At 45.7% G+C, this 24,827-nt stretch overlaps 1 protein-coding gene across 2 annotated transcripts in view; it reads left to right on the top strand.

Annotated features, from left to right (window-relative positions):
• The first annotated feature begins 8,324 nt into the window (after positions 1-8,324).
• Lzts1 (leucine zipper tumor suppressor 1) overlaps positions 8,325-24,827 on the top strand; it is a 51,388-nt gene continuing 34,885 nt past the window's right edge. Inside the window, exons 1-2 of one of the 2 annotated variants that reach the window (XM_029481011.1) lie at positions 8,325-8,566; positions 12,680-12,801. The gene's annotated coding sequence lies outside the window, so the exon portion shown is untranslated. The remainder of the gene's footprint in view (positions 8,567-12,679; positions 12,802-24,827) is intronic. The other variant, XM_021170936.2, reaches the window with a different exon arrangement.

Genomic DNA, 24,827 nt, shown 5'->3' with positions numbered 1-24,827 from the left:
AAAGAAAAGGATTTTCTATCCATTTAGCAAGATAGGTAGGTCTTGTATCAGACTTTAAATATAGCCAAGGATGACCCTGAACTTTAGATCCTCCTGCTTTCTGCCTCCCTAGTGATTGCAGACTCAGCCACTCTATTTAGTTTATTCACTTCTGAGGACTGATTCCAGGGATTGAAGCCAGCTAGGCAAGCACTCCATCAACTCACCTAATCTCCATGGCAACACTATGAGGTAGGTACACAGCCATCCTACTGAAGATGCCAAAAAGCACAGATGCTCAAGTCCCTCATATGAAACAGCACCGTGTTTGTGTATAGCTTAGGCAATCCTTCTATAGTCTTTAAATCCTCACCAGATTACTTACATACACTATACTCACTAATACAATTCCTGAGCAGCGACAAGAAAAATAGAAGTCTGTGTATGTTTAGAATAGACACAGTATTTTTAATAATATCTACCCACAGTTGGTTGGTCCTAAGAATGTAAAACTACAGATCTGAAGTTGTATCTGTCCTCTTACTAAGGAACCTTAAGAAAAAAAAGGAAGTTTAGGCAAAGCATTTGCCTCATACACAAGCATGATAACCTGAGCTCAGATCCCTACGACCTATGTAAAAGTGTAGGTTTGGTGGGGGTTGGAGAGATGGCTCAGTGGTTGGGGGCCCTGACTGCTCTTCCAGAGGTCCTGAGTTCAATTCCCAGCAACCACATGGTGAATCACAAACATCTGTAATGGAATGTGTCTGAAGACAGCTACAATGTACTCATATAAATAATAAATAAATAAATAATTTTTTTTAAAAGGTAGGTTTGGTAGTGCTATTTGTAACTCTAGCATTGGAGGATAGAACCAGAAATATATAGCCTGCCAGTCTGGCTAAATTGGGCAGCTACAGGTTGAATGAGACACCCTGTCTCAAAAAATAAATGTCCACACATGTTCCACTATATTCATAGCAGCCTTATTTATAATAGCCAGAAGCTGGAAAGAACCCAGATGTCCCTCAACAGAAGAATGGATACAGAAAATGTGGTACATTTACACAATGGAGTACTACTCAGGTATTAAAAACAATGGATTTATGAAATTCTTAGACAAATGGATGTATCTGGAGGATATCATTCTTAGTGAGGTAACCCAATCACAAAAGAAGTCATTAGATATGTACTCACTGATAAGTAGATATTAGCCCAGAAACATAAAACACCCAAGATACAATTTGCAAAACACAAGAAAATCAAGAAGAGGGAAGACCAATGGGTGGATACTTCATTCCTCCTTAGAATAGGGAACAAAATACCCATGAAAGGAGTTACAGAGACAAAGTTTGGAGCTAAGACAAAAGGATGGACTATCCAGAGAATACCTCACCCAGGGATTCATCCCATAATCAGCCACCTAAACCCAGACACTATTGCATATGCCAGAAAGATTTTGCTGAAGGGACCATGTTATAGCTGTCTCATATGTGGCTATGCCAGTACCTGGCAAATACAGAAGTGGATGCTCACAGTCATCTATAAGATGGAACACAGGGCCCCCAATGGAGAAGCTAGAGAAAGCACCCAAGGAGCTGAAGGGGTTTGCAACCCTATAGGTGGAACAACAATATGAACTAACCAGTATCTCCAGAGCTCGTGTCTCTAGCTGCATATGTAGCAGAAGATGGCCTAGTCGGCCATCACTGGGAAGAGAGGCCCCTTGATCTTGCAAACTTTATATGCCCCAGTACAGGGGAAATGCCAGGGCCAAGAAGCGGGAGTGGGTGGGTAGGGGAGCAGGGCGAAGGGAGGGTATAGGGAACTTTCAGGATAGCATTTGTAATGTATATAAAGAAAATATCTAATAAAAAAAAATGTCCAGTTGTGGGTAGTGCATGCCTTTAATTCCAGCACACAGTGAGTTGAGCCAGGCAGGTCACTATGAGTTTGAGGCTAGCACCCAGTGAGATCCTGTCTCAATAATTAGATTAAATAAAATGTAAATAATGATAAAGGAACATTCTTCCTGTCAAATCCTGGACTCTACACATATGTATATGTGCCTACCTCCACATACACATACACACACTTGCATGAACCCATACACACATATGCCCACACACAGACAAAGAAAACTGGTGCTAATGTCGAACTTCCTATCTCTTGAGCCTTGAAGGCAAAATCAGTCAACTTAGCTAAAGCGTTTTCTGGATGTGAAGCCCTTGTAAGGCACAGCTGTCCTTTTCTAACTCAGTTTTGCAGGGAAAAAATGCTGGAAGCAGCCTCAGAGGTTCCTCACCCGGCTCCCCATTGTATCCTCTGCTGTACCTCCCAACCTTCCCAAACATGCAGGTGATCACGTGTACTCTGGGTCCTAGGGACTACATTCAGTGCTGGAATACAAGCAATAGATATAGCCACAAATAGGGGAGTTTGCTATTTACAGTAATTAACCCCGGACGTACTAGAGAAGAAGTGAGACACTAGCTCAGAGCCTAGGGACTGTGACTGTTCTGTTGGAAAGGCAAGTGAGCAGGAGCCCATGTCCAAGACAGCCGCTTCCCTCCCCCAAATGGCCAAAACCCTTAGAGAATATTAGCCTCCCAGTCTGGGACACAATGGCAGTGTGGCAGACAGGAATGAGTAAATGAGTAAATTAAATTGCAGCACACTGGGATTCAGAACCCTCTGTTGTTTTTAACTCCCCTCTGGGAGGAGGAAATGAAGGTGCCAACCTTGCCCATAAGGGAGCTAAGTGACTTCTCAGAAGCCATGGTCTCATGTGCTTTATTTGTTTAAATGAGTTTAGGGCGATGAGCAAATGTGAGCGTAACAGGGCCTATTTGAAAAAGGCCTAAGAACTGACAAGGGACTTGCTAACTTCTTTGTCTGCCTGACATTCCTCAGCCCCGGGGAGAAATTAGCTTAAAGACAATTAGCCCGTTAGCCACCAACCGTGTGCACAGAAGCAAGCTGAGTGTCACTGGGGGAAGTGGTCTGTAGTCTTGTTTCTTCATTACGTGTTTGCAGAATGCCTGTCACATGTGGAACATTGAATTGAGCACTTGAAATCTAGTAGGAAAGGAAGCTCACCAAGTCTACCATGCCTAGTTTATGGCAGTCTTTGCCTATAATCTCAGCACTTAGAAGGTTGAGGCAGGACGACTTTGGTAACTTTAAAAGCCTAGTTATGAATCCTGGGCTACAGGGTGAAACCTGTGTTACTTCGCTGTTTCTGTGATGAAACATGATGACCGAAAACAGCCCATGGTAGAGGATATTTTAGTTCACAATTCCTGTGGATCCTCATACATCCTTGCTCAGGGGCCTTATCATATCCTTCGTGAGATATGGAGAGTCCCCAGTGTGACTTAAATGTAGTCAGACTGGGGTTTTAGACATAACATAATATTAAGTGTTTGACTTATGGTTTCCTTGTGGCTAGAGACAGGCAAGCCTAGTGGCAGAAGCAGGGAGCTGAGACCACATCTTTAACAGGAAGCATGAAGCAGACTGTGAACTGGAAATGGGTTGAGGCTTTATATTCTCAAATCCTCCCGGTGACGTGACTTCTTTCAAAGCTGCTCTCTGAGCAGTATACCAATTGAGGACCAAATGTTCAAATGGCTGAAACTATGGGGGACATTTCTCATTCAAACCACACACACACCCCCTCAAAAACCAACCAACAAACCACTACAGTAAACCAGATGTCTTGCTTAAGAGCTTTGTTAAGCAATTCAGATTTTCATGGGTTGGACTACTGGTGATCCTGGAAGACTCATTCTGAAGATCTCTAGCTTAGGGAAGGTTGAAGAGGTTTTCTGTTTTAGAAGAGGCTGAGTAGAAGAGGAGAGAACAGGGGCATTGATTGGACCTTTTGGGTATAACTGTATGTAAAGTGTCAGATAGGAAGAAAAATGGCTTATTATGGCTTGGCAGGGAGAATACTTTGGGGGATGACTGTCCCCTTCTTGGAAAAAAAAAGCAAGGGGGGGCGGGGCGTATATACACAGGTACAGCTCAATCTCTAATCAACCCTCCTCCAGAGACTGAATGATGCCAATTCGGGTAACTTTGCGTTTTCTAATCACTACGAGAAGATGAGCCTTGTTCAGTGTCATGAATGGTTTTATTGATCATAAGAGGTGCTGGGACAAAGACCTTTTATTTCTCAGCCAAACACAGGTCCTGAGTGTGACAACTAGACTGATAATGTCAAATTGTCCCCTTGAAGTGACCATGCTGAGGGCAAAATTTGACAACAGTAAAACAGAGAGAGGGAACAACCAGAGCCCAGCACCACTGACCCCAAGCAAGGAGTTAAACTTTGAGATTACTGACTCCTGACATATTTCCCTATTGTTTAGGTCAGGCTATGCTGGCTTTTTAAGCTACTTGTAAACAGAAGCATTCCCAACTGATATAGAGCTTCATAACAGACTGCAGTATACCACTGCAGGGGTATACTTCAGAACAGGGGACAGCCCAGGTCCTTTCTAAGCTAGGGTGTTAAATTACAATAGCGCGCTACATTCCACTGGGAAGAAAGGATGGAGAAATTTGCTGAAGCTTTGGCTTTCTAATTTCTCCATAGTCTGGCTCCATCTTGTATGTACATGAAAAGGCTTCCTGGAGAATAATCACATGTAAACCAGGTGCCTCAGCCTTACAGTCCCAGTGCTTGGGAGGTGGGCACAGGAGGATAAGAACTTCAAGGTAATCCTTCTTGACAGCTACTAGTTCAAAGTCAGCATGGACAGTGTGACACTATCCTAATAATAATGGTAATAACAATAACCATTATTATAAATGTATATGTAAATTAGGAAACACACAATCTGGAGCAAGTTAAATGGCAAAAACTACTCTTGAAAGCACCTTCTACCCCAGAGGTTGTCAAGGACACCCCTCTAAGATGCATGAAAACCACACTTCTTGACTGTTCTTGAGGCAGCTGGGAGACAGGGTAAACACAGTCTGTGGATCTCTTAGGCCTTGCGTTTTTTTAGCCTCATCATATCCCCTCTTCAACATTTGGAGAGTTCCCAGACTCATTTAAATAAAGTCAGCTTTCTTATCTTAAAACAGAAGGTCTTGGAATTTCAGACTTAACATAATATTAAGTGGCCATGTGATGCTTTATTTTCAACCCCCCTTTGGTTTTATGCATTCTTTACAGTGTTCCCCTTGACAGAAAGATAGGGCAAGTGTTATTAGACCCACTTGCTCATGAAAAAGTGAGTTTCAAAAAGGATATGACAAAACTAAGTTTGAAACAAAGGGGCTAGAGGTCCGTCTCCTGAATCTAACACCAACCACTCCTTTGAGATATTGTCTTGTCTATTACACTCCACCCCTGAGTGCATTTACTTAAGGAGTGTGTGTGTGTGTGTGTGTACTTGTGTGTGTATGTGCATATATGCTTGCTATTTACATGTGTTGCATTTTAAAGATTTGCTGTCAAATAAAAAAGGATGCAATCTTAGAAGAGAAAACGTATAGAAGAGACAAACTACTGACTTAACTGTTAACTGAGCAGGTTCTGTTCCTACATGGCCAGCTATGGGTTCTAGAGATGATGAATGAGTTGCCAAGTGCCTTAGTTAGGTTTTATTGCTGTGAAGAAACTCCATAACCATGGCAACTCTGAAAAGGAAAACATTTGCCTGGGACTGACTTAGAGTTTAGAGGTTTCATCCATTATCATCATGGTGGGATGCACGGCAGTGTGCAGGCAGACATGGTGCTGTAGAAGCTGAGAGTTCCACATCTTGATCAGAAGGAAACAGAAGGAGCCTCTGTGCCACGCAGGGGCAGCTCGAGCATAAATAAGACCTCAAAGTCCGCCAAACACAACAGTGACACATCTCCAACATGGCCACACCTACTCCAACAAGACCCCAGTTCCTAATTGTGCCACTCCCTATGGACCAAACATTCAAACACATGAGATTATAGGAGCCATTTCTACTCAATCCCCCACACAAAGTCAAAACACAGAGCCTGAATCTTAGAGGACAGATTAGCGAGATCAAGGAACCGCTGACTTAGTGTATCAGGTTGACTCAAAAGAGTTGACCCCTGCCCTATCCTCTGAAACATTTGTTCACCAACACGGACGGCCGAGGTCAAATATAACAACAGGTTTGGTGACACATCTTTCTAGACCTGACTCAGGCATAGGAAAGTGTGAGGGATGTGGCCTTAGATGTATGAGGAAGGCTTTGGGAATTCTACTGGGGCAAGAGTGTAGCACATCTAGTCATTGCAGAGCATTCCCTTGGAATAAAGAGCTAACTGAGCTTTTTGTCTTGCTGGTGGTCATGTTATTTAGGTTTTAACTGTGCAGCCACGTCACACATACATACATAGTACATCACAGGCTTCCTCTCGTCAGTCTGCCTCCTCCACTCTCAACTCACCTCCCTTTACCTTTGAAGTATCCCGTCCACAGATTGTTTCTATTGTCCCATGGTACATCCAGTTCCAACCTCACACCCAAATACTGCCCACCTTCTACCTAACTGGGTCACAATAGGATAGTATGCATGCCCAGCTCTCTACCCACGGTGTATTTGAAAGAGATGTCAGTGCTACAGTAAAAGTGTCTTAGTCATGATGAGTCACAATTGTAATCCTAGCTCTCCAAAGAAAAGTCGTGAGCTCAAGGCCAGCCTTGACTACTTACTGAGAATATGTCTCAAAAAGGGGAAAAAAAGTACCATATATAATACCCACTTTGCAGAACAGGAAACTGAGGTCTAGCTTAGGATATGACTTTGTAATAGCAAAGGTAGGGCCAGAACCAGAAAGCTATAGGCTCCTTTGCCCAGTTCTCTGGAATATCACAATCGTGACAAAATTGAGTTTGACCAAGGACAAAGTTGACAAAGATCTGTAATCCACCATTCTTAGTCTCTCTTCAGAGTCTACTGTTACCTTCAAGTGCCAGAACAATTGTTCTGTATCCTCCCTATTCACCAAGATTCCCGAGACACCTCTGAGAAGACATGTTTACACCAAGTCAACAAGTGGGGCACAGAAGGAAGACAAGGCTTTCATCAAAAGAGGCATCATTCTGCCTGTGGTGGTTACAGAGGTGTGGGCAAGGATGGGACTCGGACCTGGAACTGGGAAATGTATAGTTAGAGGAGCAAGAGAAGCACTTCTCAGATAGAGAGACGTCTGGCATAAACTCTCCTGTCTCAGTCTCCCAGGTCTCCCAGGTGCTGGGATTACAAGCTGGCTGGCTATTTATTTTCCCTCTTTAGTGTTCAGGAAGCTAGAATTACATAAATAATTAAAGCTTTAAATTAATCTAGGGTCAAGACCAGGAGGAAGCAGCAGAGGTTTGGGACAGGAGAGTGTCAGAAAGACTCTGATTCAGTCATGCTATTAGTGATTCCCTCCCTCCTCTTCTCCTTCCCTTAACCTGCCCCTTTCAGGACAAAGCTGGCAATTTCTGGGCAGCGCCTCTGCCTTCAGACTGGCCTGCTTTTCACTATCTTACCCTCAGTGTACCCTCAGATAGGTGGTGAAAAGTGGGTGGATGGCTGACGCTTTTACTGCTGGGGATCGAAATTAAGGCCACAACCTTTATCTCTGAGCTAATTATTCAGCCCGCCCTGCCTATATATTTCCACTTTATATTTTGAAACAAGGTTACACTTCGGTGCTCCAGGCAGGACTTGAATTTTTAATTCTCCTGTTTCAGCCTCTCTCAAGTCCCTGGGATTACTGGCTACCATCACTAGGTCAGGCTTCTGAAGTGTCAAAATTTAATTGGATCTTTTTGAGGAGTGAAGTCAGGAGGCTCTGGGTTCTCTGGTCTGTAATCGCAGTAAGGTGAAGCAATACCCTCAAAACCCCTCTAGACCGTTAGTTTGGTCCTTAAACCAAGAAATTCAACCTTTTGCTGAGGTAGTGGCTGGGAGTTGGGCTGGAGAAATCACCGGTAAGAGGCAGAGGTAGCAAAGAAGAAGGGAATGCAGAAAATGGGTAAAGAAAATGCGAAGGCGAATAGACTGCAGACAGAGAAAACAAGAACGAGGAGATAGTGGAAGATGAGGAAAGAGAGAGAAAGGCTGAACAGACAGGAACCCCCGAGTGTGATGAAACGAGAGCTAAGAAACTGCGAGCCTGACCGGCGCGGGCTTTGGGCACAGAGGAGCCAGGAGGTCGGAGCAACCCCAGCTGTCAGCCTGGAACAAAGGCCTGGGAGAGAGCAGGACAGGGTGCAGGCAGTGCGGGCCAATGAATGTCGTTGACTCTGGCCCCGCCCCACTCGTGCCCCGCCCCACCCCGCCCCGCCCCGCCCCGCCCCGCCGGCGGCCAGGGACCCAGCGCAAGGGCCAGAGCGCCCGGACGAGCTGGCGGGCTCTGGGAGGCTCCGACAAGCTCACAGTCCGAAAGTTTCTCTGCCTTTCTGCTGCTCCTGGGAGTGTGACTTGAGCGACGCGGGATCCGCCGGCTCTAGTAGCCCTCCAGAAAAAGAGAAAGGGGCACTGCACAAAATACAACGAAAAATCAAAATCTGCAGCCATTTGCAGCTATTCCCGAGGCGGAGGAGGACAGACAGGTAAGGTACGGGTACCCAGGGTCCTGTTCCTCCTTCGTGCAGGGTCTACAGCCCTGCGGACGGCCCAGGCACAGGGAAGACTTCGCTTTCTACAGCATACCACTCCGGGAGTGAGTCCGCTCGTCTGTCGGTCTTTGTCTGTCTGTGTCCGCGTCTGTCTAGGTGTCTTTGTTTCTACATGTAACTATCGGGGTGGCAGTGGTAGGTGTGGGGGAGTCTTCTCCCCTGTCACTGCTTGTATTTCTAATCTGACCCCAGCCGGTAGGAAATGGTGTGCATCAGTCAATCCTTATGTCTTTGTCTGTCAGACCGGGGGTTCTCGCAAACCTGAATTTCATCTTGGAGACGTGCATTAGGTGACATGAATGTAGAGATGAAGAAATGAGAGGTGAGGAAGTGAGGCCACAGAGACTGGGGCCCCAGACAGAGGATCCAGCTGCTGGCGACTGGCTAGTGAACTTTACCTTGCTGGCTGGAACTTTGGAGAACATTGTATCTGGAAGGAATAGGAATGAGCTTGGACGAGTACACAGGTGGACAGACACACTGACACACCTCAATTCACTCCTTTTTCTCATTCACCACAGGGAGTCAGATCCCCTCTGTTTTTGCTTCTCATCTGCCCTGGCTTCACTCAGCAATAGAAACCCAAACACCACGGACCAGGTGATGTTTCCCTTCCCTGCTCCAAGTGGCAGAGATTAAACTGTGGCACATGTGAGCATTCTGCTCACCCACGGTTGTCAGTCCTCAATTTCCCAAGCACTAGAGATGTTCAGGGATCCAAGAACCATGCCTTCTGCCCTCAGGCTTTCTGCATGCTCCTTGGATTGCTGAGGAGTAGGCTCTGGGTTCTGGGTAGCTGTCATCGAGACTTCTCCACCAGAGGGTCTCTCCTTCCTGGAAACACAATCTAGTCTCAGCCCATCACAGAGAGATAAGCTGGCTGCATGTACTTCTCCCAGCACCCAGGTCCTGGCGAGGGGGCTGCTGGTAAGGGAGTTTGAGGATTTGTAACCTGAGCTTCCTTCAAGTTCAGAAACGATTTTCTGCAGGCAGACAGAAGGAAAATGGAGGTGTTGGAAAGGTGTATGCACATGAGTATCCGAGTTAGAGTTTACAAGGGTAAGAGTCTTCAAGGTTGGCACAGAGCAGAATGTGGGCAGGAGTCTGTGGGCAGAGAATGCACCCTAATCAGGCATGGCCCACACCTTGTAGTTACCTAGCTCTTTCTTCTGACCATTTTCAGTGCATCATAGATGTTATCTCATTTGTTGTCTCCTTTATCCTCACACCGTAACTACCACATTAGCAAGAGATGTGATTTACTCTGTGTCTGCCAGTGAAGAAACAGAGGCACCGAAATGGAAGGGTGTGCCCCGAGATCCCATAACTAATGAGAGCCAAGTCCATCATTAATGAAATCAAAAACTTCATGTCTTAGCTGTGGAGATGGGAGTATAGAGCAACTCTAGCATCTGCTAGAGTTGAGAAGAACTGTCTGTGTGTGGGGGGGGGGGGNGGATGAGAGCATCCTTCCTGGAAGGTTCATGGAAGGACCAGACATTTGCTTTTGCTCAAGACGATTGTCTTTCCTATTTCTAGCGTATGTCTTGGCGCCCTCTGCAAGGCAAACCTGCTTTAGCCATTCAGTCTGTGCACTCTTGAGACGGAAGGCGATTTCCTTGTGTGTGGCTATCTACCTCTGATGGTTGCAGGAGCTGAGGTAGAAGAAGTATGCTGTGGGGAGTGCTCTGGGTGTGCCAGTTTTCTGAGAGTGTGAAGAGTGCTCAGTTGCCATGCAGGGTTAAGAAGTGAGATGTCTGCATGTCTGGGGGAAGAAGTAGATCTCTGTTCCTGAAAATGTATTCTTATGCCTTTGGGCGTGTTTAACAGTCACCCCACAGCTTTTCATTGGATGCTACAAAATGCAAGGCTTTGGGACCCACAATGAAGCAGGAATGAATATCATAGGCTGGGGTTAGTTTCCTTGAACGAGTGCTTCCTTGAAATTCAGGGACTCTGTGTTTGAGACCCTAACACTACATAAACCTACATATGGTGGCACAGTATTATAACCAAACCTTGCCCAACTGGTGGAGATAGGAGGATCAGAAATTCAAAGCCAGTCTTGACCACATAGGAAGTTCAGGATCAGCCTGTGCTACCTGAGACAATCTCAAATGCAGAAAACAATAACAAACAACCCAACAAAAAGCAACAAAAAGAAATATGGCAAATAATCTATTTTTAGCAACTTCAATCCAATCCATTTATGAATAGTATTGTAACAAAGTTTAATACTATCCACTGAGTGCCGTCCAATCTCACAGCATCGTTTTAACCACAGGCATCTGCCCCTGTAGGTTAGTCCCCCGACCATCTTGCCCTTAGGTCCAGATCCTATTTCTTCTTCTGAGATATTTCTACCATTTGGTGCTGCCACCACAGTGACTCATCGCCTCCCCAAGAACTCCAGAGTTTCTGGGGAGGAAAACCACACAGTGAGTTCTCAGCTCAGAGTATAGTGTCTACCTACTCTTTCTGTGTTTGTCAACTCACAAGAGCAAATATGGGAGGAGAAGGTGCTAGACCCAATTCAGTCCTGGGGTCTGGAGTTTGTGCCTTCAGAGCTTTAGGCAAGCAGTTGCAGAACAATGGTAAAGGATTTAGCAAAAAAAAAAAAAAAGGGGGGGAATTTCCAACTGCCTGGGGACTCTTCAGGCCATTTACATCTCAGCACTTTGAGTCTGCCGTCTTTGAATGGATCTCCTTGGTGCTGCACTTTGGACACTGGGGATTCTTTGGAGAATGTGAACTGCTGTTGGGTTTGGGGAGGTAATGCGGCCCTGCTTTATGCTTCACATGCTCTTAGCATTGTGGGTAACGATGTCTCCTATTGTGATAACCACATATGCTCTCTGGAGCCCAGGAGCATTTCAATTTTCCTTTGGGAGAGCATTTCTCATGCTGGACAACCTGAATTTCATTGTTATTTCATTAAAAATTGAGACAGGGACTCATGTAGCTCAGGCTGTCCTGAAACTTGTTATGCAGCTAGGAAGGACTTTGAATTTCTTTTACTAATACTTAGATGATTGGCATGTGCCACTACACCTAATTAATTCAGTACTAGGGATCAAACCCAGGGCTCCATGCAAGTGCTTCTAACTGAGCTATGCCCCCAGCTCTCATTTGTTGAAGGTCTTGCCCATGTCAAGTGCTAGAGACATGAGTGATACTGTTAAAGAGGCGAACTAATGCACTGAGCCTAAAATTGGTGATGTTAGTTAGAAAGAATTAATTAGAGACAATCCCACTGAACTAACAATCCCACATTAACTTTAGTACAACAGCTGTCTCAAGATGGAGGTGAACTGAAGATGCCAGAGAGGAGGTAGGTGGTCAGGGCTTGGTCTAGAAGATGAGCCTAAGCAGGTGTGTCAAGAGAGTCGGTAGAAAAGTAAGGTCAGCATTCTGCTTGCAGCTGAGAGCTGAAGAGAACCCTCTGGGGCTCTACATGCCCCTCATAGCAGTTGGAGAATGAAAAGTGGGAGGGAACTAGCTCTAGTAAGTTTGTAGTTTGGCTCCCACAGTGACTTCTTTAAGTTTTAGGGGAGTGGGCAAGAGACCTTGCTAAACTCAGGCCTAGCTGGGCTGACCTCCCAGACTCTTTAGCAGAGTCACCTTTGTAGGCTTCTGTTCCCCTAGATCCTGGCTTCCACCTCCTTAGATAACTCCAGAGCAGTGAGGAGGAGGTTGGGAGGTCTTGACGACCACCAACTACAACTGCCTGGGAAGCAATGTGTATCAAGACTTTTTTTGAGTTTCTTTTTTCTTTTTAGCTTTTTTGGGACAGGACCATATATAACCCAGGTTGGCTTTGAACTGTCTGTTCCCTCCCCACAAGTCTTGAAGTCCTGATCCTCCAGGACCAGCCTCCCAAGTGTTAGGATTAGAGTTGTGCCTACACAGTCCCAGGTTTGCTTTTGGATGGATCCAGACTTCCCCAAACAATTTCTTTCCCTCCCTCTCCCTCTCCTCCTCCCTCTCTCTTCCTCCCTCCCTCTCCCCCTCCGCCCTCCCCCCTCTCTCTTTCTCTCTCTCTCATAGAAACTACACTTTCAAAGAGGACTTCCTGTTATCATCATTGATAATATCCACCTGCCCTATATTGAGTAAGGTGAAGGAACTCGCCCAGGGTTTTCCACTGAGCACTGATGCCAACTGATGGCGTGAGTACTGGTTGTAATATAGTTATGAGGCTATTGGGATTCATTGATTTTTTTTCTTTTCTTCTCCGTTTTGTCAGAAGGGAATGGTGCTTGATGTAGAACTCAGGCCCTTGCACGTGCTAGGAATGTATGTCCCTTAGCACAGAGCTACTCTCTCAGCCCCTGATCTTATTAATTAAATAGATTTAGACTCCCTATGTCATTGACAAAGGCCTAATAAACAAAGAAAGAGATATCTTTAAATTTGGGGCCAGCATTCCCATGGTGAAAGGAGAGAATTGACCCTTATAAAGTACCCTTAGCATCAAGCATGCATGGCTCCAAATAAATAAATAATAAGTTAAATTTAAATTATAAGAGTATAGCTACTCTAATAAATATGTAATTTGAGGATGATAAAGGGCTCAAACATTTTTAAAATTTTATTGTGCTTCTTTTAACCCCTTCTTTTAACTCAGTGCTATATATCTCATAAATCTGTTAAGCTCAAATCAAGCCAGGAAGTAGCCAAGGATGAGATGTCTATTTGGGGTTTGCTTTAAAGAATGATTTCTATGTGTTAGATTTCTCCTTAAATTTAGTAAGTTCATGTGATTTATTGATAAAGTTCACACTGAAATTAGAGCCAAAGCTTCCTCCAAGGAAGCTGAGTTAATGTCTATAGCAGGTAAGTTCCAGAATAAAGCATGGCCACAGTCTCTTTGCTGGGAGTCAACACATGGTGTGGAAGCCAGACAAGAGTTTATCACATGTGGAAGGTTCCCCTAGTTGCGGATGGAGTGCTATAGGAAGAAAGGGTTGGTGGGAGAATGGAAGGAGACAGCACTGAGGGGATTGTTCTAGTGGGTACAGTACATGTCTGATTTTTCTTTCTAAGTGACAGGCTAAATTGGCACCTAAGCTGATGTGATGTGGGCTGTGTCCACTACCTGGAGCAAAGGCTGTCCTTTGCAGAACACCAGTGGATTTGCTTTGTCACTGTATCACTGTGGAAAAGAAGACTGCTCTCAGAGCACCTGAGAGAGCTCATCATGTTCTCTCTCTCTCTCTCTCTCTCTCTCTCTCTCTCTCTCTTTCTCTCTCTCTCTCTCTCCTTCCCCCTCCAATTCATTCATCCCCTCTCCTGTAATACCCATGCACAAATGCACCATTTCAACATGTGACACAGAACTTCTGTGACTCTCAAAATCCTAAGACCCAAAGAGCCACACCCTGCCTTCCTGAATGCCCTCTCTGTGGCATGACCTGAGGTGTGGGCAGTCAGCCCGCACCCTAACACCACAGAACCTCAATTTCTATCATCCCTAAAGCAGTTTTGGGTAACTATGAATTCTTCACAGCTGTAGTTCCTCCCAGGGCAGAACCAGTCTGGTTGAAACGCTCAGCTTAAGGGACATACAAGAAAGGGGTCCCTCGAGTGGAACTGAGATGAAGGATGGGGGTGCCTTTTGCTCTTGGCTCTGAAACTCTGTGCATGCATCTCATCCAGGTGGCTGGTGCAGCTCCTGCCCCAGGCACTCAGGGCAGGGCTGTGTACTTGGCTCAGTGGCCTGCTGGCTTTGGGGGCAGCTTCCCTCCCTTTGCTGTTGCAAAGCCATTTGATGCTAAATCACCCTCCTCCTGGCACCCTGGTCTGCTAAATTGGTCTCAACTTGCTGTACTTCCACCCACCACCTTAGTCATTATTCGCTGGCAGCATTCAGAGTGGGTGTAAAGCAACCGAACATTATATTCCTGCTGTAAAGAGAGAGAATTGAGTATAGACATGCACAGAGGGGAGAAAGGAAAGGAGGTAAGAGGGAGAGAAAGGGGGCAGGGAGACAAAGCTTAGGGTTTGTCAGTACCTTTCCCTGGAGAGCCCAATGACGTTGGTGGGGCTGTGCCGTATGTCAGGGAGACAACACATCTGAGGGGACATCTCTGCTGAACTGGAAGATGGGGAGGTCAAGAGACACAGGGAAAGTCCCTCAATTCCGTAATATGAACTTGTTACCCCTTGTGTGCATTTGTTCTCTTGTGTTAGGATTTAGCCTTTCTGCTCTGTCTTTCCTCCCAGCTGAGATGATAAGCCCTTTAAAAGAATGAGTAGCATGTGTCCAGTGTCCTGGTACAGGCTGAATTCAGCCTGCTGAGATGGTAGCCAGGCTTATGATCACCCTTTAGGTTTTCCTGTGCTATCCAAGGCACACAGTCAGGAGGAGGAAAGCAATGTTGAGGAATCCTGAAGAGCTTGGGTACCGTTTTTTAGTAAGGAAGCTTGGGGGAGAGAATTACACACAGATCACTCAGTGCAGAGAAACAGAAACTCTGATACCCCACCGCACCCCACCCCCCAAGGCAGGGAACTTCCTTCAGAACGGGTATTATACCCAATATTGGACTGGGACTTGCAGGAGCTGGAGAGCGGAGTGGGTTCTCAGGACTAGCATCTGGGGCTGTGGTAGGGAGGAAAGAGCAACCTGAACAGGAGTTCCTATACGATGCTGATGGTGTGGGTTTGGTCACCCAGGAAGAGGAACACGACCCTAGCTCTCTAACCCAAGAGGGCTTGAGAACTAGTGTGCTCCTGGACTCAGGATACTTCTTTCCAGCCCTCTGCTTGAGCAAGATAATAGAGAAATCCTGAAACAAGTGCCCCAACACAGCTAGGGAGCCAGAGCGCTAAAAGTTGTCAAGGGGAAAAGAGACCTCGAGCCCCAGGGCTACGCTTGACCTTTCATCAGCTCCTAAGAGGTGATTCCATCTTAAGCAGGGTCCACTCTATCCTTGAGCAGCAGGGTCCTGAAGAGAAGTGCTTCAGAGGAGCAATTGAAATACAGAACAAGTATCTTATTATTGCAGCATTTAGAGGTTAGTTCCAGGAGCCCATAATGAAGGGACAAGGTTATCTCAGCAGTGCAAGTGGCGGAGGGGAGGTAGGGAGATTTGTACTGGGCTCACAACTTGAGACAGACAACACCTCCTCTTTATTGATCAAAATTCTCTGAGCCTTAAGGCTTCTGTGGCTCAGGCAGACAAGCCTCACCACAGGCAGGTGGGGGAAAACCGGAGAAGACTTGAGAAGCCCCTCCCACCTCCATCTGCACTGTAAAGGAAACTAGTGACTGAAGGAGGGCCAGGAAAGAGCTTCCAGCTGCCTTGGGCTCCTCCCCTAGCCAGACTTGCAGCTGCCTCTTGAGTAAATCTCAACTGCCAGTGGCTGGTGGGCAGGTGTGGGCAGCGCCCAAGGCTTTTCTTCAGTCTTCAGTTTGTCGTGTATCAGATTAGGAGAGCTGTGTGTGCAGCCTCCCTGAGCTCTCCAGCGGTACCCCCTGACCTCTGTTGACTTAGAAACCTCCTGGAGTTACTTTTACACAGGATATACAATCAAGGGTTCAAGTCTAAGGTGGCAGATTTTCAGAGAACTAAAAAGCCTGCCGGACTTCAAGGGTAGAATTCCTAAATAGCATCCTTTCTGTAACACCCACTCCTTGCCCCTCATCATCCCACAAAAATTGTTCCCCAAGTTATTTTTAATCTACTCAGCTCTAAGAGCCCAATTCCTTTCCATTTAATTCCATTCTTACAATCCTAGGGTAATCAATAGATTCTAGGTCCCAGGAACAGTAGATGTATATCTGCCACAAGGAGTCCCTGGCCTGGTGCTGTGGATGAGGCAAGTACTCTTTTCTTTTAGATGTATTTATTTTTATGTATATGAGTACACTGTAGCTGTATAGATGGTTATGAACCACCATGTGGCTGCTTGGATTTGAACTCAGGGCCTCCGGAAGAGCTCTTAACTGCTGTGCCATCTCTCCAGCCCGAGACAAGTACTTTTCTGTATATGTTTTGAGACAGTCTTTAGCTTAGGTTGCCCTCAGATTTCCGATGCAGCTGAGAATGACGTTAAACTTTTGATCCTTTTTCTCTACCTTCCAAGGGTTGATATTATAGACTCGTGGCCAATTTTGTACAGTGCTGGGGATCAAACCCAGTACTCCGTGCCTATTGGGCAAGCAGCCTACCAACTGATCTACATCCTTGGGCACTGACAAGCACACAGCCCATCCTGGGTAAAAAGAATCTTTGTAAAGTGTTTTCCTGGAGGGCACAGAGCTTGAGAAGATCTGACAGAGAAGGATGTCACTGTCACATGGATGAATAGTGGGCGGTAGTATAGCTGACAAGAGGCAATGTGGCAGCCAACCTTGCATGATCTGTTGGGATCAGATAGAGAAGGGCCTGTGCTCAACTGTTAAGTATACATGCTATGTGGGAGACAGAGAGGCAGCGAGTAGACCTTGACTAGGCCGTGGAGTATAGAACGGATCCAAAGACTATGAGACTGCTCATTTGAATGCTTTTCTCCCCTACGCTTCTCTCCTACTTGATGGCAGGTGTTCCCAGAGCCCCTGTGGCCTGGACTGTTTGTGTAGCTGAGGCTTCAAGGAGTGAACTCCTACTGTGAGGCCAAGGCCAAGGTGCTGGGCCCTGTATTTACTTATCTAACGATACATGCCTGACACCTTTCTGCCTGGACCTGCATAAAATCAAAAAGGACCCCATGAAAAAACAAGCTAGAGAGATGCTCGGTCAGTAAAACACTTGCCTGACTTGGCCTGTCTTTGGATCCCCAAAGCCCCAGTGCTGTAAGAGGGAGGGCTAAGACAAACAGATCTATGGGAGCTCGTAAGGCAGCTAACATGGCCTATGTCGCAAAATTCCAGACCAACAAAGTATCCTCTCTCTCTCTCTCAAAAAAAAAAAAAAAAAAAAAAGTTGGAGTGAGGTCAGAGAAATGGCTTCACATGTAAAATGGTGCCCTGGGTTTGAATCTGGAGTGCACTTACGGGTGGAAGACACATGCACGCCCATACACGCATAAAGTATAACATAGAAACTGTCTGTGCCTGGCATCCAAAGTTGTCCTCTGACCTCTACATATGAACCATGTACATGTACCAGCATATGCACCTTTACACATGACTGTACACAGAATCTGAAACAAAACAATGTAGATGAAGACAGAGAAGCCCAGAAAGGGGGAGGATTTGCTCAGACTCCCTCATAACTAGTATTCCCACTCTAGACTCACTTACACTTTGTGGACCAAGTGTGAAGAGCCAAAAGAGTCCATGGATCCTGACTCCCCAAGGGTTTTCCTAGGGAAATAAATATGCATGCATCATTTCTCCAAGTTTTTTGAAAATTTCTCCCAAGTAAAGAGATTCCTAGAACCTCAGTGATAGCTCCTTCCTATGGCCTCCGTTCTTTTTTGCCTGCTTGTGTGTGTGTGTGTTGGGGGGGAGGACGGGGGGTGTGGTGTGTACGTTAGATATCTTTTCTCATATTTCCCTGCCATCTCTTGTCCTTCCAAGGATGTGGGCAATTCCCAGCTAATGTGACAGGGAACCCATTATAATGGCTATCAGATAGCATAATTTACAATGACACAAAATACCTAGGTACTGTCTCCAATGTGTATAGCTTTCTTGTTGCCAGTCCATGGGCATTCTCTACCCAGACAAAGCACAGGGAGAGATTCCCATTTGGACTTGCCTTGATATGGTTTAGCATGGGGATGGACCTCTATCAGGCTCAGCAGAACAAAGTGCCAGGGCAGCCTTGCACTCCTCAGAAGCCACCTCCAACCATGCCATGCCATGCCATGCCATGCTGTCTGTCTCCAGGGGGGAGTTTCCTTTAACCAGGCAGCAACCTGCTACCTGGTAGGAGACTAGATGGGCCCTAAAGAAATATGCACTAACCCTATTGATCAGCTAGAGAGGGTGGTAGAGATTTAAAAAAAAATAGGGTTTGGATTCAGGAAAACAATTGATGAAACATTTGTGATATTTAATTTTAATTGTCACACTTGACACAATCTATAATCACTTAGAAAGAGAGTCTCAGTGAAGGATGATCTATATCAGGCTGGTCTGTCTTGTCTTGTCTTGTCTTGTCTTGTCTTTTCTTTCTTTCTTTCTTTCTTTCTTTCTTTCTTTCTTTTTTTGCTTCTTTTCTTTACATGTTCACTTTTTTTTTAATTGGATATTTTCTTTATTTATAGTTCAAATGTTTTTCCCTTTCCAGGTCTCCTCTTTGGAAACCCCCTATCCCATCCTCCCTCTCCCTGCCTCTGTGAAGGTGCTTCCCTATTCACCCACCCACTCCCATCTTTCTGCCCTGGCATCCCCCTACACTGGGGCATAGAACCCCCTCAGGCCCAAGGGCGTCTCCTCCCTCTGATGGTCAACAAGGCCATCCTCTACCATATATGTGGCCAGAGCCATGGGTCCATGAGGAATTATCTTGATTAGAATAGTAACAGATGTGCAGATGTGGGCAGACTCAGACTAGAATGTATATATATATACACACACTCATATATATACATATGGATAATTATGGATAATAAAAAGAAGCCATCAAATTGAGAAGGAGTGGGGAAGGATATGGGAGGGATTAGAGAAGCAAAGGAGAGGGAGGAAATGATTTAATTATATTTTACTTTAAAATTGCTTAATAAAAAGTAAAAGTTTATGGTACCATTCCCTGGCTTTGGGTCTTGAGTCAGAGATGAGCAGGGGAAGAGATCAGAGCAGTAAGCGTGGATAGCTTTGTTTTCTCTCTGTGCTTGCCCGTTAACATGAACAGCAGGTCTGGGGTCTGGCCTTGACTTGCCTTCACTAGACTGTAACCTGGAATTGTAAACTAAATAACTCTTCACGAGAAATTGATTTTCTGCCCGTGTGTGTTATCACAGCAAGAGGAATGAAGCTAGGACACAGGGCTTTAGAACCTAGCTGTGCTACTATTGGCTGTGTGCTGGGGGTTAGGGGCAAGGTCACTTGGCCTCTCTGAACTTCAGTGTTGTATTTGCAAAATAAATTGCTATTGGACTCACATGAGCCAGTAGAAGCAAAATCATGTGAAACATGATGGTAGCCCAATTTGTCTGCCTCCCCCCCCCCCACATTAGTTTCAGTGAAAGCAAAATGCCTTAAGCTGAAGTCCCTGTGTGTGAGAGAGGGTCCTGAGGGCTTCATGGGGGCCAGGGACGGACAGATTTAGGGTCAGGCTGAGCATTAACATTGTTATCAGTTTTCTCTGGTGATCTGTGTGGTTCTGGTGACTGGAACACGTAACACCTGAAAACTGGCAAGGGGTCATTTTCAATTCTGTCCACCCGATCTCCATCTCACTTGTCCGTTTAACTAACTGTGTAAGGATGCTGGGTAATGAGCTGGCATGATCGTCTTGAAGTCAGAACTGAAAATGGATCTCTTGCTCAGAATGGCTAGTGCAGAATGCACAGGGTAGGAGGATAGGGCCGGGGACCATGCAAGCCAACTTGGGCTTCCCACTAAAGACTCCATCTCAATCAGGATGTGAACAGACACAGGCTAGGAAGCTCTTTACCCCAACTGACCATTGTCTGGAAAGGGGTTTACTCTACTTTTCTTTCTTCTCCTGTTCCCTGTCTGAAAGCCAATGGCTTTTCCAGCAGGCAAATTCCAGGATTGTGTTGGCACCTAAGGACCAAAAGGAAGATAAATAAGAACTTCTCAGTGCATCCACATTATGGGGGAATCTTCAGAAGTGACATGGCCCGGGTCTGGCTGATTCTCCCCAAGAGGCTCCAAGACATGGTTGAATTATGCCTGGGAAGATGAGAAGCTTATCTCTGTCTAAAACAGCATTAGGCAAGGTGGGGCGGGACAGAGGCAGACTGAGTGGGCTAGGAGAAGCTGCTTCTATTAAGGACACATTTTCCTACCAAGGGAACATCCAAGTGCTCCCACAGGAAATGTGTGGGCTGGAGTTTAATGCACCTTCCAGGAGGGCTCTGTATTGATTTCCTTCTCCTTGTCCAATCGCTCCTGCCCAGCTCCACACACAGTGGAGGAAACTTTTCCCTGTGAAAGGTGTAGCTGGGTGTTTTGGAGACTGCCTTGGAGATATACGGCCATTAAAGTGTCTAATCCGAGGATCTGATGTTAGAACCTGCATTATTAAAGTACAGCAGTCCCTCCCTAATATGTTAATATATACCTGGGATAGGGTGGTATCTCTACACAGACCAAACTTTTGTAGCTACTAGGAAATAAAGAAGAAGGATGCTGAAGCTGGTTGCACAGCCTAATTTGTAGAACTTTGGATTTTAGAACGAGGTGTGAGGAAGATGTCTCTAAAGTGGCTCCGAAACCCTATGAAGCCCAGGCATTTCCCTCCAGGCAGTCTCATCCCTCCTGCTTAAATTATAAATTATTCAGTGGTGGGAACCACCCATCTGTGGGTGGAGTTCAAAGACTTCCCTTTGCACAGTCCCAGAGAAGGCTAATAAACTCCCACTTGACCTTCCTCCAGAGATCCCCAAGCTGAGGGAAGATAGGGAACTTGTTAATGAAGCACAAGGCAGCCCCGAATTGCACCTTACTGTATTTTTGGGATGCCTGCCAGAAGTCAAAATCATGGTGCCGCCTTGAGGTCTCTGATTAAGGTGTCTCTACCGAGAAAGGCCCCATGAAGGTGGCTCCCCAGTACAGGAAACATGACGAGGTGGCAGCAAGCCCATCGTCCTCCTCTGCCTTCCCTGCTTTTCACCAGCCACTGCAAGCTCCAGGATGAGCGGGGCTGATTTAATTGCAGTGCTGGTCTCCTGACCTTGCCCAGGCCTGTGCTTCCCAGGCAGCTGGAGTAGGAAATCTCTTAGTACAGGCTGAGGGAACCCTCCTTTGACCAGCCTCCTGCCTGCGTGGCCTTATTGTTGAGAAGGCTTCTCGATCTGAGACTTGGCGAGCAAGTCCATTTTAACCTTGAGTGAGAGGATGGACGGACTCTCTGGTAGGTGTCTGGCATTTCAAGAAACCCGACTGCAGGTTTCTCTTACAACGTGTACCAGTGTGTGATCCAGCATCCCAAGTCAAGCTTAGTGGTGTAGGCCTGTCATTCCTGCTTTGTGGGAAACCAAGGCATGCCTAACCTGCGGACGAAGTTCAAGGCCAGCCTAAGCCAGCCTAGGGAGACCCTATCTCAAAATTAAAAACTCAAAGAGAACGTGATACAAGTATGTCTCTTCATAAAGTATTGTGATACAAGCATGAGTTTGTGATGTAACCTAGAGAGTTCAGATATGTGGTATAGACATAAAAGGTCAGTACTTACCCACTTGTCTAATCCTAATATGGAGACAACCTGACTTTGTCCTCTTGCTTCTACATGTTTACACATCACACACACACACACACACACACACACACACACTCATACATCTCATCATATCACTTCACATACCACACTACTATCACCACCCCATGGCTGGGAATGTAGCCCAGTGATAGGGTACTCAATTAGCATGCATGATGTTTTAGCCTCAATCTCTCAAACAAAACTGTGTTTGACTTCCTCCCTGTACCCAACCCCTGCAAACCAACTCCTCCTCACTATTCATGGCCCATGCCATAAAGGTGAGAAGATTTCGTGGGTCCCCTCTATTCTCTCTCTACCACCCCAAGACCTAGGAGAAAAGGACATCTTGCAAGTACACTATCTAGGCTTCCTAAAGGGTGGAGGAAAACTAGGGTGTAGCTTAAAGGCAAGGGACAAAAGGAGGCCAGCACTATGCATGCTATAGTCAAGAGAATGTTAGATGTGAGTCAACAGAAGTATCTCTGTCAAAAGTTGGATGAGTCTGATCTTATTCACATCTGGATTTGGGTTGCTGTTACCTGCTTAAGAATCAAGGCGAAGCAAGCAGGGGGAAATAGGAGATGGTTTCAACTGAAACCCTCTGGATCCATTCTCTCTATCATGGTGGGAAGGACTAGGGCTACTCCCTCCCTAGTCTTGAAGGAGCTTCCGGAAATTCCTTTAGTTGGAAAGTGGCCCTGGAGATGCTGTAGTGAACTGGACAGGCAGCCTGTCTTCAGAGTTTATAGTCTATTTGCTTGATCAGTGGTTTCTGGGCCCTCTCCTAACTTCTTCCAAACAGTACTTCCTAATCTGTTATATTAATATCCTTCCAATACTAATCTTTATTTTAATCTAACCCCTAAAGCATCCAAATAAAAATGTTCTCAAATTCATTTGATCCCAAAAAGATAGGAAAAGAGCCCAGGGCCTTGTGAACCTATAAATCTGGAGAAAAATATATTAAGAATTTGAGCCTCAGAAATTTCACTAATGGCTTGAGTCACCGCATCCCATATGTTAAAAAAAAAAGCCATAAATCAAAACTTGAATTATACCCTGTTCCCTTTGCACAAGAGTTATCCCTCAATACTTCCAAAGCCTTCTGCCTAGTGAGGAGGAACACTTTGCTTCAGGTTATAGATAGGAAACAGATACCCAGAGAATTGATGGCAGGGGTCCAAGGCTAAGAGTGAAAGTATTACAAGGGTTACAACTGACAAAGATGAGGAAGGTAAAGGAGGGCTAGGTCTGGGGTAGAGCCAGGGTAGGTTCTGCAGGGACAGGGAAACATACTAGGAAAGGGTAAGGATCAGGGTACAGATGAACAGCCCAAGCCTGATACCATTGTTTGTTGGACTGTCCTTGAGTTCTGTCAACCACAGCCTACATTTGAGGCACGGCATTGACATTAGGCATAAATCCCAGAGTAATGAGTTTTCTACTGCTATCAGATGGTTGGGAGGAGGTGACTGTCTCTTTGAAATAGGGTGAAGTTTTCCCTTTGCATACTTCATGCTTTGTCTAGTACCAAATGAGTAAGAAGCCCAAGGCAGCTAACAGGAAATCCTGTTCCCTTGCTTGAAGTCTACTAATACTTCACGTGGGGCATGACCTCCTGATAGCCTGGGGTCGGGGGTAGGAGATCAGCCACTGGATTCCTGAGCTGGAGAAGGGGAGGTTTGCAGGCAGCGTTTTCAGCAGGGACTCTTATTAATATCTACATCTTGGTTCTTTGGTAGGCAGTGATGGAAGGATTACTGTTATGTGGGGAAGGAGACAGGAAAACAGTCCTGTACCTATTCTGCTGAGCTGCCAGTCCAGACAGATACTTCCCTCCCTTTTGGGGGGGGGGGGGGGGGGGGAAGAAGTTAGCTAGCTAGGTATGGAGACAGTCGAGCCCTGAGGCCAGAGAGAGAGATGGGAGTTGTGGTCTAAGCTGATACCACATGGATTTGTGCCAAACACACACCTTGCTTATGTGAGCACAGGGTGCCTATGCCTGAGGGGTGGGATGATAGCCTAAGCAGGAGAAAGGAGCTATCATAATAGACATTTATCAACCTCTACCTGCTCTTCTGGGTAAATGTCCCAAAGATGGTATGGATTGGTCTAAGTAGGTAATAAAAGTCAAGAGTTGGGGCTCAGAGGAAGAACATTTGCCTGGGGCTATATCCCTAGCTGTACAGAGAGGTACAAATATCCAGGGTAAGCTTAGGAGGTCTGTTAGAGCCAGAGTGGAAAGAGCAAATGTGAGGGAGGGAACGAGTAAGTGAATGAGTGATGGAACTTTGTCTCTAATCGCCACTCATAACTGAGCATGCTCAGAACTATGGATTCCAGCCCTGTATTGACTGCCAAAATGTAGTTCAAGTCTCTGCCTTTTGTAGCTCCAAGCCCAGTGAATATCTGAGTTGTGTAAATAGAAACACAAGAGATAATGTGTAGGAACTTAAGAGACAGATGTGCAAGTCATGAGTGACAAATATTGATATTGCCTTGAACACTTATCAAGACATGGTGGCTTTTAGCTAAGTATGGTGGCATTGTCCTGTTATCCTGGCACTCAGAAGGAAGAGACAGGAGGAGCAGGAAGTTTAATGTCTTTCTCAGCTACCAGTGAGTTTGAGGCCAACCTGGTCTACATGAGATCCTCTCTCAAATGAAAACAAAGGAGACCATAGCTTTAAAATTACCCCAGAAACCGGTCTACAATGAGTGAATGAATGAATAAATTTAAAGTATATATACACTAGAAGAGAGTGTCAGATCCCATAGGACTATAGTTACTGATGGTTATAAGGTGCCTTGTGGATGCTGGGAATTGAACTTAGGACCTCTGGAAAAGCAGC

Source organism: Mus caroli, chromosome 8, assembly GCF_900094665.2.
Source record: "Mus caroli chromosome 8, CAROLI_EIJ_v1.1, whole genome shotgun sequence".
Taxonomy (NCBI): domain Eukaryota; kingdom Metazoa; phylum Chordata; class Mammalia; order Rodentia; family Muridae; genus Mus; species Mus caroli.
The sequence above is the reverse complement of the archived record's forward strand: the minus strand, read 5'-3'. Positions and strand labels throughout refer to the sequence as shown.